This window comes from Chelonia mydas, chromosome 23, assembly GCF_015237465.2.
Source record: "Chelonia mydas isolate rCheMyd1 chromosome 23, rCheMyd1.pri.v2, whole genome shotgun sequence".
Classification (NCBI taxonomy): Eukaryota; Metazoa; Chordata; order Testudines; family Cheloniidae; genus Chelonia; species Chelonia mydas.
The window spans coordinates 10,696,848-10,709,118 of NC_051263.2; positions in this window are offsets into that span (position 1 = coordinate 10,696,848).

Genomic DNA, 12,271 nt, shown 5'->3' on the forward strand with positions numbered 1-12,271 from the left:
TAGTTGATCATTTATTCCTAGTCTTTGAGCCAGTTTCTGCGCCATGACAGAACTTTGCCTCTCACCCAATAATTACTTAGTTTTAAGGCTGTCAAGCGATTAAAAAGAATAATCAAGATTAATCGTAGGATTAAAAAAAATTAATCGCAATTAAGTGTGCGATTAATTGCTTCTGCAATGGAAAAGCATGTCTTTCTAATTCACTAGATAGTGGATAAAGGAGAACCAATTAATATAATTTATTTGGCCTTTCAATAGCCTTTGACAAAGTCCCTTTTAGGTGGTTAGTAAAGAAACTAAGTAGGGCTAAGTAAGGCCATTGGCATTTTGGGATGTATAAGTAGGGGCATTGCCAGCAGATCGAGGGATGTGATTGCTCCCCTCTATTCGACATTGGTGAGCCCTCATCTGGAGTACTGTGTCCAGTTTTGGGCCCCACACTACAAGAAGGATGTGGAAAAATTGGAAAGAGTCCAGCGGAGGGCAACAAAAATGATTAGGTGACTGGAACACAGGACTTATGAGGAGAGGCTGAGGGAACTGGGATTGTTTAGTCTACGGAAGAGAAGAATGAGGGGGGATTTGATAGCTGCTTTCAACTACCTGAAACGGGGTTCCAAGGAGGATGGACCTAGACTGTTCTCAGTGGTACCAGATGACAGAACAAGGAGCAATGGTCTCAAGTTGCAGTGGGGGAGGTTTAGGTTGGATATTAGGAAAAACTTTTTCACTAGGAGGGAGGTGAAACACTGGAATGCATTACCTAGGGAGGTGGTGGAATCTCCTTCCTTAGAAGTTTTTACGGTCAGGCTTGACAAAGCCCTGGCTGGGATGATTTAGTTGGGGATTGGTCCTGCTTTGAGCAGGGGGTGGGACTAGATGACCTCCTGAGGTCCCTTCCAACCCTGATATTCTATGATTCTATGAAACAAACCCAACAACAACTTTTTTTTTTTTTGATTTGGCGAAAAAAACAAAACAAAATCAGCTCTGGTTCAAAATAAAGACATTTTTAGTTTGGTTCCTGAGACAAAAAACATCAAATATTTGCCCAGTTCTGTACACATTACTGCACAATACTTGTTTTTCTTTTTTAAATTTTATTTTATTTTGCATATATTGAAAGAAAGGAAATTGAAATTAATAGTTGTATAGAGACAAAGATAACAAAAAGAAAATTCTGACTCATATGATCCAATAATAAAGCGAGCCCTCTCATACATTACAGTCCAGCATACATGTAAGAGAAATAAAATTATGATTTATAATACAGCATCATCTATTTACATCAAACTCACATTCTCCCTTTGCACAGGAGGAACTAGTCTGAAATTGACACACATCCTCACGCCCAGTTAAGAAATCAGGTAGGTAAAACTCATGTTGCTCTTTATTTCTCCCTTCAAAAACCAAAAATTCTGCATATTTCCAAATTTCTGAAACGTTCCTTCACTGCCTGAGTGTCCTCTTCTTTCCTCTTCTGCTGGCTCTGACAAATTGAAATCAATCTTTGAAAAAACTAAACTGAGACGCTTATCTTCCAACATCCTGCACCTCTCATGGCCTGTACTAGTCTACAGGAAAATGAGAAGGAAACATGGAAAACATATTAGCCACCTGCAGATCTCACACCATTGATCCCCGGGGAATTTCACCCTATCCCAAACAAAACACACCATTGATTTAAGTGAAGGTTGCTGAGAGAGATCTGATTTGTACAGCCTGTATTCCAGAGACAGAATGTAAATGTTACAGGCTAAATTGTGACTTGGACCGGACACTGGAATAGGGGACGAGATGGACTCTCAGACCCCTGCAATGGCTGTCTGGACACTGGTTCCAGGCATGCAAAAATGAGAGAGAGATGGTGCCACCCACCTTCCTCAATGGGTGGAAAACTGGATGGGGCCAGGGGTGATTGGGACAGCCCCAGTAGAAAGGGGGAGGAGAGCACTCGCTTCAGAGGTTCTATCCACCTCTTGGCCAGCCGGGGACAGAGGGAAGTTGATTGGTCCCTTGCTGTCGCCTTTGGTTAATTTAAGCCCTAGCCTGGGCCATGTGGAGCCTCTTTTTACTCCATTTCAACAGCCCCAGCCCCACCCCTGTAATGGTAGTTTCAGAGTTGTGTCGTGCCAATGCTGTGGGTCTGACCGATGGCCTGTTTGGGGATCAGGAAGGAATTTTTCTTCCCATCAGGCCAAATTAGCAGAGGCCTGGTGGGATTGTTGCCTTCCTCTCAGGAGCCTGTAACCATTGCTCTGTAACCACCTAAAATGCCTGGTGGGTGAGAGTATGGATGACACGGCAGATAGTGCCTCTCCCCTGTGTTAAGTTTAATAAAGTTGCAGCCTGCCATGCAAAATCCATCCCCGTGTCTGTCCTTATTTACCCCATGTGCATATCAAATCAGCCACCTCTGCAATAAATTCTGGTCTAGGACCAAACCCAGTTTTTGCAAATATTAGTGTGGCAATCGGTTTATAATTATTTGGAGGTAAATGTAAAATTGGTACATGGTGCAGGCCCTCAAGAATGAAATCCTCTCTCTGCATAAGAAACACAGAAGCAATGCAACTTCCTATACAAACCCACTATCTACCAATCTGTCCATCTATCTTCAACCTTCCCCCAGAGAGGCCACCAGATGGGATGTTACAGCATAGAAAATAGAGATTAAATCTCAGGAACAACTTCCTAACGGTAAGAACAGTAGGACAATGGAACAGACTGCCTAGGGAAGTTGTGGAATCTCCTTCACTGGAGATTTTCAAAAAGAGGCTGGATAGCCATCTGTCTTGGATGGTTTGGACACAATAAATCCTGCATGTTGGCAGGGGTTAGATTAGGTGACCCTTGCAGTCCCAGTCTATGATTCTCTGAGATTTCAGGCCTGATTCTGCCACTCTTAGTCACTTTGAAAAGTACCTTGCTCTCCTAGTCAGTTATGCGCATAGCACATGAGTGCTCCCTATAAGTAAAGGGGCAGAATCTAGCCCTGTTTCAGTGCATTTGCCCGTTCTAAGTGTGAACTCTCTGTTGAGACTACAAACGATCATGCCGAATGTGGAGGTGGAACTCCTGATTTATGGCTAAATCTGGGGCAGATATTTATAGAATTTTGGGCCTAAATCTTCAAAAGTGACTAGCGATTTTAGGAGAACATATGAAGACACCTTAACAGGGCCTCATTTTGTGAAAATTGGGTTTTTCTAAGATGCATCAGTCTAGGTGCCCAAAATCTTGATCCACTTTTAAAAAATTAGTTTTAACTTGTTAGACAATTTTTTTCTCTTTACAAATTGGCTGAACAGATTGTTATTATCTCAAATTTATTAATAATGTAAATTTATTAATTAAACAATTTCAACAAAATATTCTTGGTTGCGTAGCCCGTCTACTTTAAGTTCATTGCATTTGATAACATAAATCTAACAGGTCAGTTTAATCTCTTCAGTGGTTGGTTGAGGGTAACACAGTCAGGTTTGCAGTGTGAACACTCATGGCTGAATTAGAAATTCTCTCTCTCTGACTCTTGATCTAACATTTACTTCTGATTTTCTGACTCCATGACCGTACTGAAGAAAACTCATCAATGGAGTGGTGCAGGAAGCAAACGTATGAAGGATGAGAACGCCATCAAGGAAAATCCAGAGTTTCTTTCTGAGCAAATATTTGGAAAAAACAAACAAACCAAACACCACAATTTTCAGATATTTGCTCAGGTCTTATTTTGCCACTTACCTGCCCCTAAAAAAGACACGGGAATCCCAGCCAGTTTCACAAAGGCAATAGAACAAACTTTATAATATTATAGTAATTGCAGATTACTGTGATTTGGAGGCTGGTTTTTGTCTTATGAAATTCCAGGGTATCCATAATTCAGCTTAATATGAAATTGCAACACTTCCAGTGGCAACAGGCCTGACCCAGGACTCATTCAAATTATTGCTAGGCTTTCCATTGATCAGGACCAAAAGACTCCAAGTGCCAGGAAGCAAAACCCATTCAGTCTGATATTTATACTCTATCTTCTCTTTCTTGGGTCAAAGTTTCCTTGATTCGTAGAGTTTAAGGCCAGAAGGGACCATTCGATCATCTAATCTGACCTCGTGTATAGCAGAGACCTGTGAATTTCACCCAGTTACCTCTCAGTTGAGCCCAATAATTTTTGTTTGGCTAAAGCATCTTCCACAGAGGTGTCCAGTCTTGACCTGAATATATCAAGTGATGGAGAATCCACCACTTCCCTTGTTCTAAGGGTGAGTCACCCTCAACGTCAAAATGAGAACCTTATTTCCAGTTTGCATTTAATCAGAGATTTCAAAATCTCTCACTGGTGGGAGTCAGCCTACAGGAAACATTTTCCCCACTAGTTTACCCTTCTGAATGTTAGAATGCAATGAATTCAGGCTGCTCCTCCATGGATCAGGGAGAAAGACCTGGATCTGCCTCTGATTGTTCTCATTCTATTTCCGGCCCCACTTCTATGGAAAATCAGATTCCTCAAGCTTAGGGCAGAAGGGGTCAATTTCACCCTAGTTCTCCTGGTGGAGAAAGCTCTACATAAGTATGAATAAGTGACAAGGATCCAGGCCCTATTGAAATAAGCACATGCATAATTTGAAGCACATCGACAATCCCACTAATTACATACCTGGTGAAATGTATACGAGTGTTTAAGACCCTTGCTGAGTCCGGGCTGAGGCCGTGAGTGGAGTGGATCACTTACCATTCACATATAGCGGAAAGGCAGATTCATACTTCTGTTTGGAGTGACGTATAGAATGATGCACATCCTCTAGATCAAAATTTTGATAGATTGGCTCCGGGGCTTCTTTGCCCTTTAAATCAATGGGAGCATGTTAAACCGGGTGCAAAGGTGCTATTTTCTGACTGAAATGCTGTCAGAAAGCTGAGATTTAAAGGCACAGCCAAAGTAGCTTCTCAGAGAGTGATCAAACATACCCATTATTAAATGGGAAGGGGGAATTTGTTAATTGATCATAACTAAATAATGAACATACTGGGTGAAATACTGGTTCCACTGAAGTCAATGGCAAAACTGCATTGTGACTTTCACTTGAGGATCTCAGATTACTGTACAAACTATAGATAATCAGCCCCAACAACTCCATGTGTACTTTATAAAAAGTCAAATCTGACGCTGGCAGCAGATGCTTCAGAGGGAAATGGATATTACACAGACCAACAGTCCTCAAAAATGAATATATTGTTTTACTTTACACATTGCAAGCATCTCCATTGACTTCAATAGGACTGCACACACAGCATCAAGTTAAGCATGTGCATAAGAATTTGCAGGATGGAGGCCTTAGGTTGTAAGCTACTCAACTCAGTGGCCATCTGTTTGTTATGTGTGTGTGTACAGAGCGTAGTGCAATAGGATGCTGATCAATGCCCGGAGCGTCAAGGCATGACTGCATCATTGAACTGTCCAGAAAACTGAATTTCTGGTCTTTGGGAAATTGAGACATTTTGAAATTTCTTTTTGTTCAAAACTGGAATGAAAAGTCAAAATGGGAAAATTGACCAAGACACTAAATATCTGAAATTTTTCATTCCAGAAATATTGAAATGACCTTATCAAAATGTTTCATTTCTGAAAGGCTGGAATGATTCATTGTGACTTTATCATTTTGACTCTTATAATATAATATAATATAATATAATATAATATAATATAATATAATATAATATAATATAATATAATAATTATGTCTAAATGCCTAGACTATTATTCTATTCTATTCTAACATAAAAGTTGAAACCATAAAGTTGAAACACATTTTTGACTATATTGAAATGAAATGTTTTGATAATATTCTCTCAAAAATTTCAACAAAATTTCCATGAAATATTTTGATTTTGTTGAATCAGCATTTTCTGATGGAAAACTGTCCTGTCACAAAATTTTCAACCAGCTATAATAATAATAATAAAAATGAAATCCTGCAAGAGGCAGCTAGGAAATAATCTGCCCATAGGGAAAGTCTCTTCTAACCCCCAGTTGTTCCAGGATGGTTGATGCTCTGAAGCAGGCAGCTATATTTCTTCCAAAAATCTTGGTGATTTGTAAACCCTAAGTACTGTAATTCTAGGTGTCCTCGTTAACCAGATAAATAGCTAATCCTTTGGTGAATCCAACTGAATTCAGCACAGAAGGAGATTCTTCTCTATACAGATTGTATATTTCTTGCTTGAAAAATGAAATAAGAATATATAGTCCTGCCGTGGTAAGTGAAAAAATCTCTGTGGATAAGTACTAGTTATTGGAGAGGAGGGAATTCAATCTCACCTAACCTGTTGTCTTCATACATGTTTGAAAATGCCATCACTAAGATCACCTTAGATCACCCTGTAGATGTATTCATTAGTAAATTAACATTTCCATCTATGAAGCATTGGCCACAAAATGGATATCACTGTTAATAATTTTTGTATTAGTCACGGAAACCCTGGTAATATACTAATACATGTTTTGGTAGCTTGAGGAATTATAGCAGGGTGCTATTTTTGTTGTTATTACAGTAGGATCATTTTTACATTTCTAAATAGCAAAAGATATAACTCTAAACAACTTAATTCCCCTGTGAAAGTAGAATGAATTATATTGAAATTATAATTCATTAAAGAAATGCTGCTTGAAGGGTTTGTTAAAATATAGTTGTCAGGAAGAGAAACATTAAGGGGTGTGAGACAATGGGTCCTCAAACTAATTAACTTAGAGCTCCTACTGAGCTAGGAGATTGGTAAACGTTAGTATGCAAATAAGATATGTATGTATATTTGTCAGTTTCTGCTTCCTTTTGTCTCTTATGTTAAATTGGCTTTGGCTTATCTGTTTAAATAAGTTAGCTTGAGCTTTTGCAAGAGGCTCACATGTCTGGGTGCATTGGCAAAGCGCTTTGCTAATAAACAGAGTGGTCTAACAAACTTTGTGAGTCTTGAATCTGACTTTGACACCCCTGAACACATGATATCCCGATGGAAAACAGGTTTTCTGTCCTATGGAAAATTTTGAGACTTAATTTTTTTTTCATCCAGAATCAAGGTGAAAAACAAAAATTTTGCAGATTTTTTGTGACACACAATTCTGGGGGAACATTGTTTTGGGGCAAACAAAATGTTCTCTTTCAATAAATCTGAAACATTTTGTTTCAATTTTGACCATTCTTTATATTTTTAATTTTGTGTATAATTTCTCAAACGAAAAAGCAGTTTCACAAACTTACTGTCTCTAATTATGTATCTGTACAGTGCCTAATGGCTCTGATCACAGCTGGGACCTTGAAGCACTACCAAAATAGAAATTATAATTTATTAGAAATTTTTTAAGGAAAATACATCTAAACAGGAAATCATTGCTGTGTAATATGTCAGACTTTCACTGTATCATTATGGCTTAACAGCACAGCATAATCACCTACCATGCCATGGGAATATGCAACCCCATTGTTATCTGTAAAAAAAGGTCACATCTATAACAATTTTTGTTATAACACGGTTTCTGGTAAGGTTTTGCTGTAAGGAGCTTTAAAAAGTGAATTTGTCCCCTTACAATACGTTTAACTGGTGTCTCAGCAAATGTAATAGAAACAACATAGTTCCCAAAAATATTTTTTTTTAAATATTTAAACTCAGAGATGATTATTGAAATCAACCTGTTGAGCTATACATCCGGAAGAGGTAATTTGGGATGGATTTGTACTCCAGACCTGATTTGTGCCAGATGCACATTCATAGAGAGCTGCTTCTGAAATCAGTTATAATCAACATAGCTTTAAAATGGCAATGTGGCCCAGAGAACTGGTCGCTACAGTTAAAATCAAGAGACCTGGGACTATTCCTAGTTCCTCCACTCAGCTGCTAATAGAGAGCAAAATAGGATGTTATGTTTTCTAATCAGTGAGGAAAGCATTAGGTACCATGCTGATAAATTAAGTACCGAGGTAGACAGAACCATTGGTAGTTAAAAATTGCTGCTGGTGGAAATAATTTCCGTACTTATTCCAATATGTGCTCTTAATTGACTTGTCAGAGATCCTGGCCCCTGAAGTACTACATAAACTTCACCAAACTCCCCATTCCTTCAAAAACCAAACAGCAAATGCATCTGTAGCTCAGAGCAATAAGTGATTAATGTGTCTGATTTTCATACCCACATACTGATCTTCAATGGGATTATCGCTCTCTCACGGAGGCTTTGCAACCTAATAAAAACAAGAGAAAAGTTGCACAAGTGAACAGGAGACATGAGTCATATTTATAGTCTAAAATAAGAGATAGACCTGGCTCAAAATCCTGAAATTCATGCAGACTGAACACAGAGGCTTTGGAGAGTTAGAATCCAAATCTGCATCCACATCTGAACTGCACAAGTAGTCCCTGTCTCATCAGGATGCTGAATGAAACCCTGCATCCAAGCAGTCCAAGCACCACAGTCCCAAACTATGGAGTGAATTTGAAATTAAGAGCCATCTCTCTTTAAGAAGTATATGCAAGAAAAGTGACACAGAGGCTGCTATGCAGCCACACAGTCTTAGCAATTTGTTGGTTGGAAAATTCAGTTTTGTTGAACTAGAAAGGGTTTCATGGGAACGTGTGGATTTGACAACATTTTTGACTGGAGGAAGTCAAAATGAATTACTCCAACTTTCTCATTTTATTTCAATACTGTTAAAACTTTTTGTTTCAAAAACTTCAAAAGTTTCACTTCAATAAGGCGAACATGTTTCATTTCAACTTTGTTTCAATTAATTTCATTGTGACTTTTATATTGTTAAAATATTAATTTTAATTATTTATAATATATACTATAGTTACGAATCATACAGCTAATATGTCATAGTATAGTCATGTTTCAATGTTATGAAAACAAAACCTTTTGATGTTTCCAAAACAATTTTGTGGGAATTTTAGTTTTGCAGAAAATGTCAACATTTTGATTTTTCATTCCTATTTGGCATGAAAACAAATGTTGAAATATTGGAATGTCCTGTGCAATGGGAATTCTGTTTTCTGGATGAGTGGTTTGCAACCCAGTATTGCTGGATTAGGAGAAAGCATCTTATCTTGTTCCCTCTGACCAGAAGCAGGGTTGGAGTGGGAGGCAGCTCATAGCCACATCATCCTGGGGACATGCCTCTGCTGGAAATTGTGATATTTTAACTCTGCCCTGACCAGCTGCATGGAACAACTAGTGCAGAACTGCATGGGCAAAGCTTACCACTTGTTAGTGGATTTTGCCCCAGGTTAGCTGGAGTTTTCTTGGTGAGGAAGGACTCTCACAGATGGACACAGCCACCAGATCACTAATGGGGCTAATCTCTGTCTTTGTTCACACCCCTTCATACTGCGACTCTTAGGGTATGTCTACACTACCAAATTAGGTCAAATTTATAGAAGTCGAATTTTTTAGAAAGCGATTTTATACAGTCGATTGTGTGTGTCCCCACTTAAAACCATTAAGACCATTAAGTCGGTGGAGTGCATCCACAGTACCGAGGCTAGCGTCAACTTCCGGAGCATTGCACTGTGGGTAGCTATCCCACAGTTCCCGCAGTCTCCGCCGCCCATCGGAATTCTGGGTTGAGATCCCAATGCCTGATGGGGCAAAAAACATTGTCGTGGGTGGTTCTGGGTACACGTTGTCAGGCCCCCATTCCGTCCCTCCCTCTGTGAAAGCAACGGCAGACAATTGTTTTGCGCCTTTTTTCATGGGTTACCCGTGTAGACGCCATACCATGGCAAGCATGGAGCCCGCTCAGCTCACTGTCACCGTACATCTCCTGGGTGCTAGCAGACGTTGGACTGCATTGCTACACAGCAGCAGCTCATTGCCTTGTGGCAGCAGATAGTGAAGTACGACTAGTAGCCATCCTCGTCGTCTCCTGGGTGCTCTGGCTGGCCTTGGTCATGTCGGTTGGGGTGCCTGGGCAGACATGGGTGCTCCTGGCAGATCTCAGTGAGGTCTGTCGGGGGCGCCTGGGCGGACATGGGTGCTCCTGGCAGACCTTGGTAAAGTCTGTCAGGGGCACCTGCGCAGAAATGGGAGTGACTCAGGTTATTCTCTTCTTTAAGTTTTGTCTAATGAAGATTCAGTCCTGCCTGAAATATTGGCAGAGGGATAGCTCTCCCAGCCAGCAGCACCATCTGCTGCCAGCCTACTCCTCCCTCCCTCCGTGAAAGCAACTGCCGACAATCGTTTCACGCCTTTTTCCGTGTGGGCGCCATATTGCTGTCAGCATCATCATCCACCCGCCGCTTCCGCTGTCACTCTGCTCTCCTGCTCATGTCATACCACAGCAAGCATGGAGCCCACTCAGATCACCGTGGCAGTTGTGACCGCTCTCAACACCATGCGCATTATCATGCAGTATATGCAGAACCAGAACCTGCAAAAGCAGGTGAGGAGGTGATGGCAGCACGGTGAGGAGAGTGATGAGGACATGGACACAGACTTCTCTCAAAGTACGGGCCCCGGCAATTTGACCATCCTGGTGGCAATGCGGCAGGCTCATGCCGTGGAACACCAATTCTGGGCCCGGGAAACAAGCACAGCCTGGTGGGACCACATAGTGTTGCAGGTCTGGGACGATTCCCAGTGGCTGCAAAACTTTCGTATGCATAAGGGCACTTTCATGGAAATTTGTGACTTGCTTTCCCCTGCCCTGAAGCGCCAGAATACCAAGATGAGAGCAGCCCTCACAGTTCATAAGCGAGTGGCGATAGCCCTGTGGAAGCTTGCAATGCCAGACAGCTACCGGTCAGTCGGGAATCAATTTGGAGTGGGCAAATCTACGGTGGGGGCTGCTGTGATACAAGTAGCCAACGTGATCACTGAGCTGCTGCTATCAAGGGTAGTGACTCTGGGAAATGTGCAGGTCATAGTGGATGGCTTTGCTGCAATGGGATTCCCTAACTGTGGTGGGGCGATAGACGGAACGCATATCCCCATCTTGGGACCGGAGCACCAAGGCAGCCAGTACATAAACTGAAAGGGGTACTTTTCAATGGTGCTGCAAGCACTGGTGGATCACAAGGGACATTTCACCAACATCAATGGCCGGGAAAAGTACATGATGCTTGCATCTTTAGGAACTCTGGTCTATGGGAACGGCTGCAGCAAGGGACTTACTTTCCAGACCAGAAAATAACTGTTGGGGATGTTGAAATGCCTATAGTTATTCTTGGGGACCCAGCCTACCCCTTAATGCCATGGCTCATGAAGCCATACACAGGCACCCTGAACAGTAGTCAGGAGCTGTTCAACTATAGGCTGAGCAAGTGCAGAATGGTGGTAGAATGTGCATTTGGACATTTAAAAGTGTGCTAGCGCAGTTTACTGACTCGGTTAGACCTCAACGAAACCAATATTCCCACTGTTTTTACTGCTTGCTGTGTGCTCCACAATCTCTGTGAGAGTAAGGGGGAGACGTTTATGGCGGGGGTGGGACGTTGAGGCAAATCGCCTGGCCGCTGATTACGCGCAGCCAGACACCAGGGCGGTTAGAAGAGCACAGCAGGGTGCGCTGCGCATCAGAAAAGCTTTGAAAACCAGTTTCATGACTGGCCAGGCTACAGTGTGAAAGTTCTGTTTGTTTCTTGATGAAAACCTGCCCCCTTGGTTCACTCTACTTCCCTGTAAGCCAGCTGCTCTCCCCTCCCCCCTTTGATCACCGCTTGCAGAGGCAATAAAGTCATTGTTGTTTCAAATGCATGCATTCTTTATTAATTCGTCACACAAATGGGGGGATAACTGCCAAGGTAGCCCGGGAGGGGTGGGGGAGGAGGGCAGGACGGAAGGACAAGGCCACACTGCACTTCAAAACTTATTGAATGCCAACTTTCTGTTGCTTGGGCAGTCCTCTGGGGTGGAGTGGTTGAGTGCCCAGAGGCCCCCCCACCGTGTTCTTGGGCATCTAGGTGAGGAGGCTATGGAACTTGGGGAGGAGGGCGGTTGGTTACACAGGGGCTGCAGCCGCGGTCTGTGCTCCTGCTGCCTTTCCTGCACCTCAACCATACGCCGGAGCATATCAGTTTGATCCTCCAGTAGCCTCAGAATTACATCTTGCCTCCTCTCATCACGCTGACACCACCTCTCCTCTCGCTTGTCCCTCCTGTCCTCTCGCTTATCCCTCCTCTCACTCATCCCTCCTGTCCTCACATTCATTTTGTGCTTTCCTGGACTCTGACATTGTCTCCCTCAATGCATTGTGCTGAGCTCTTTCAGTGTGGGAGGCCTGCATGA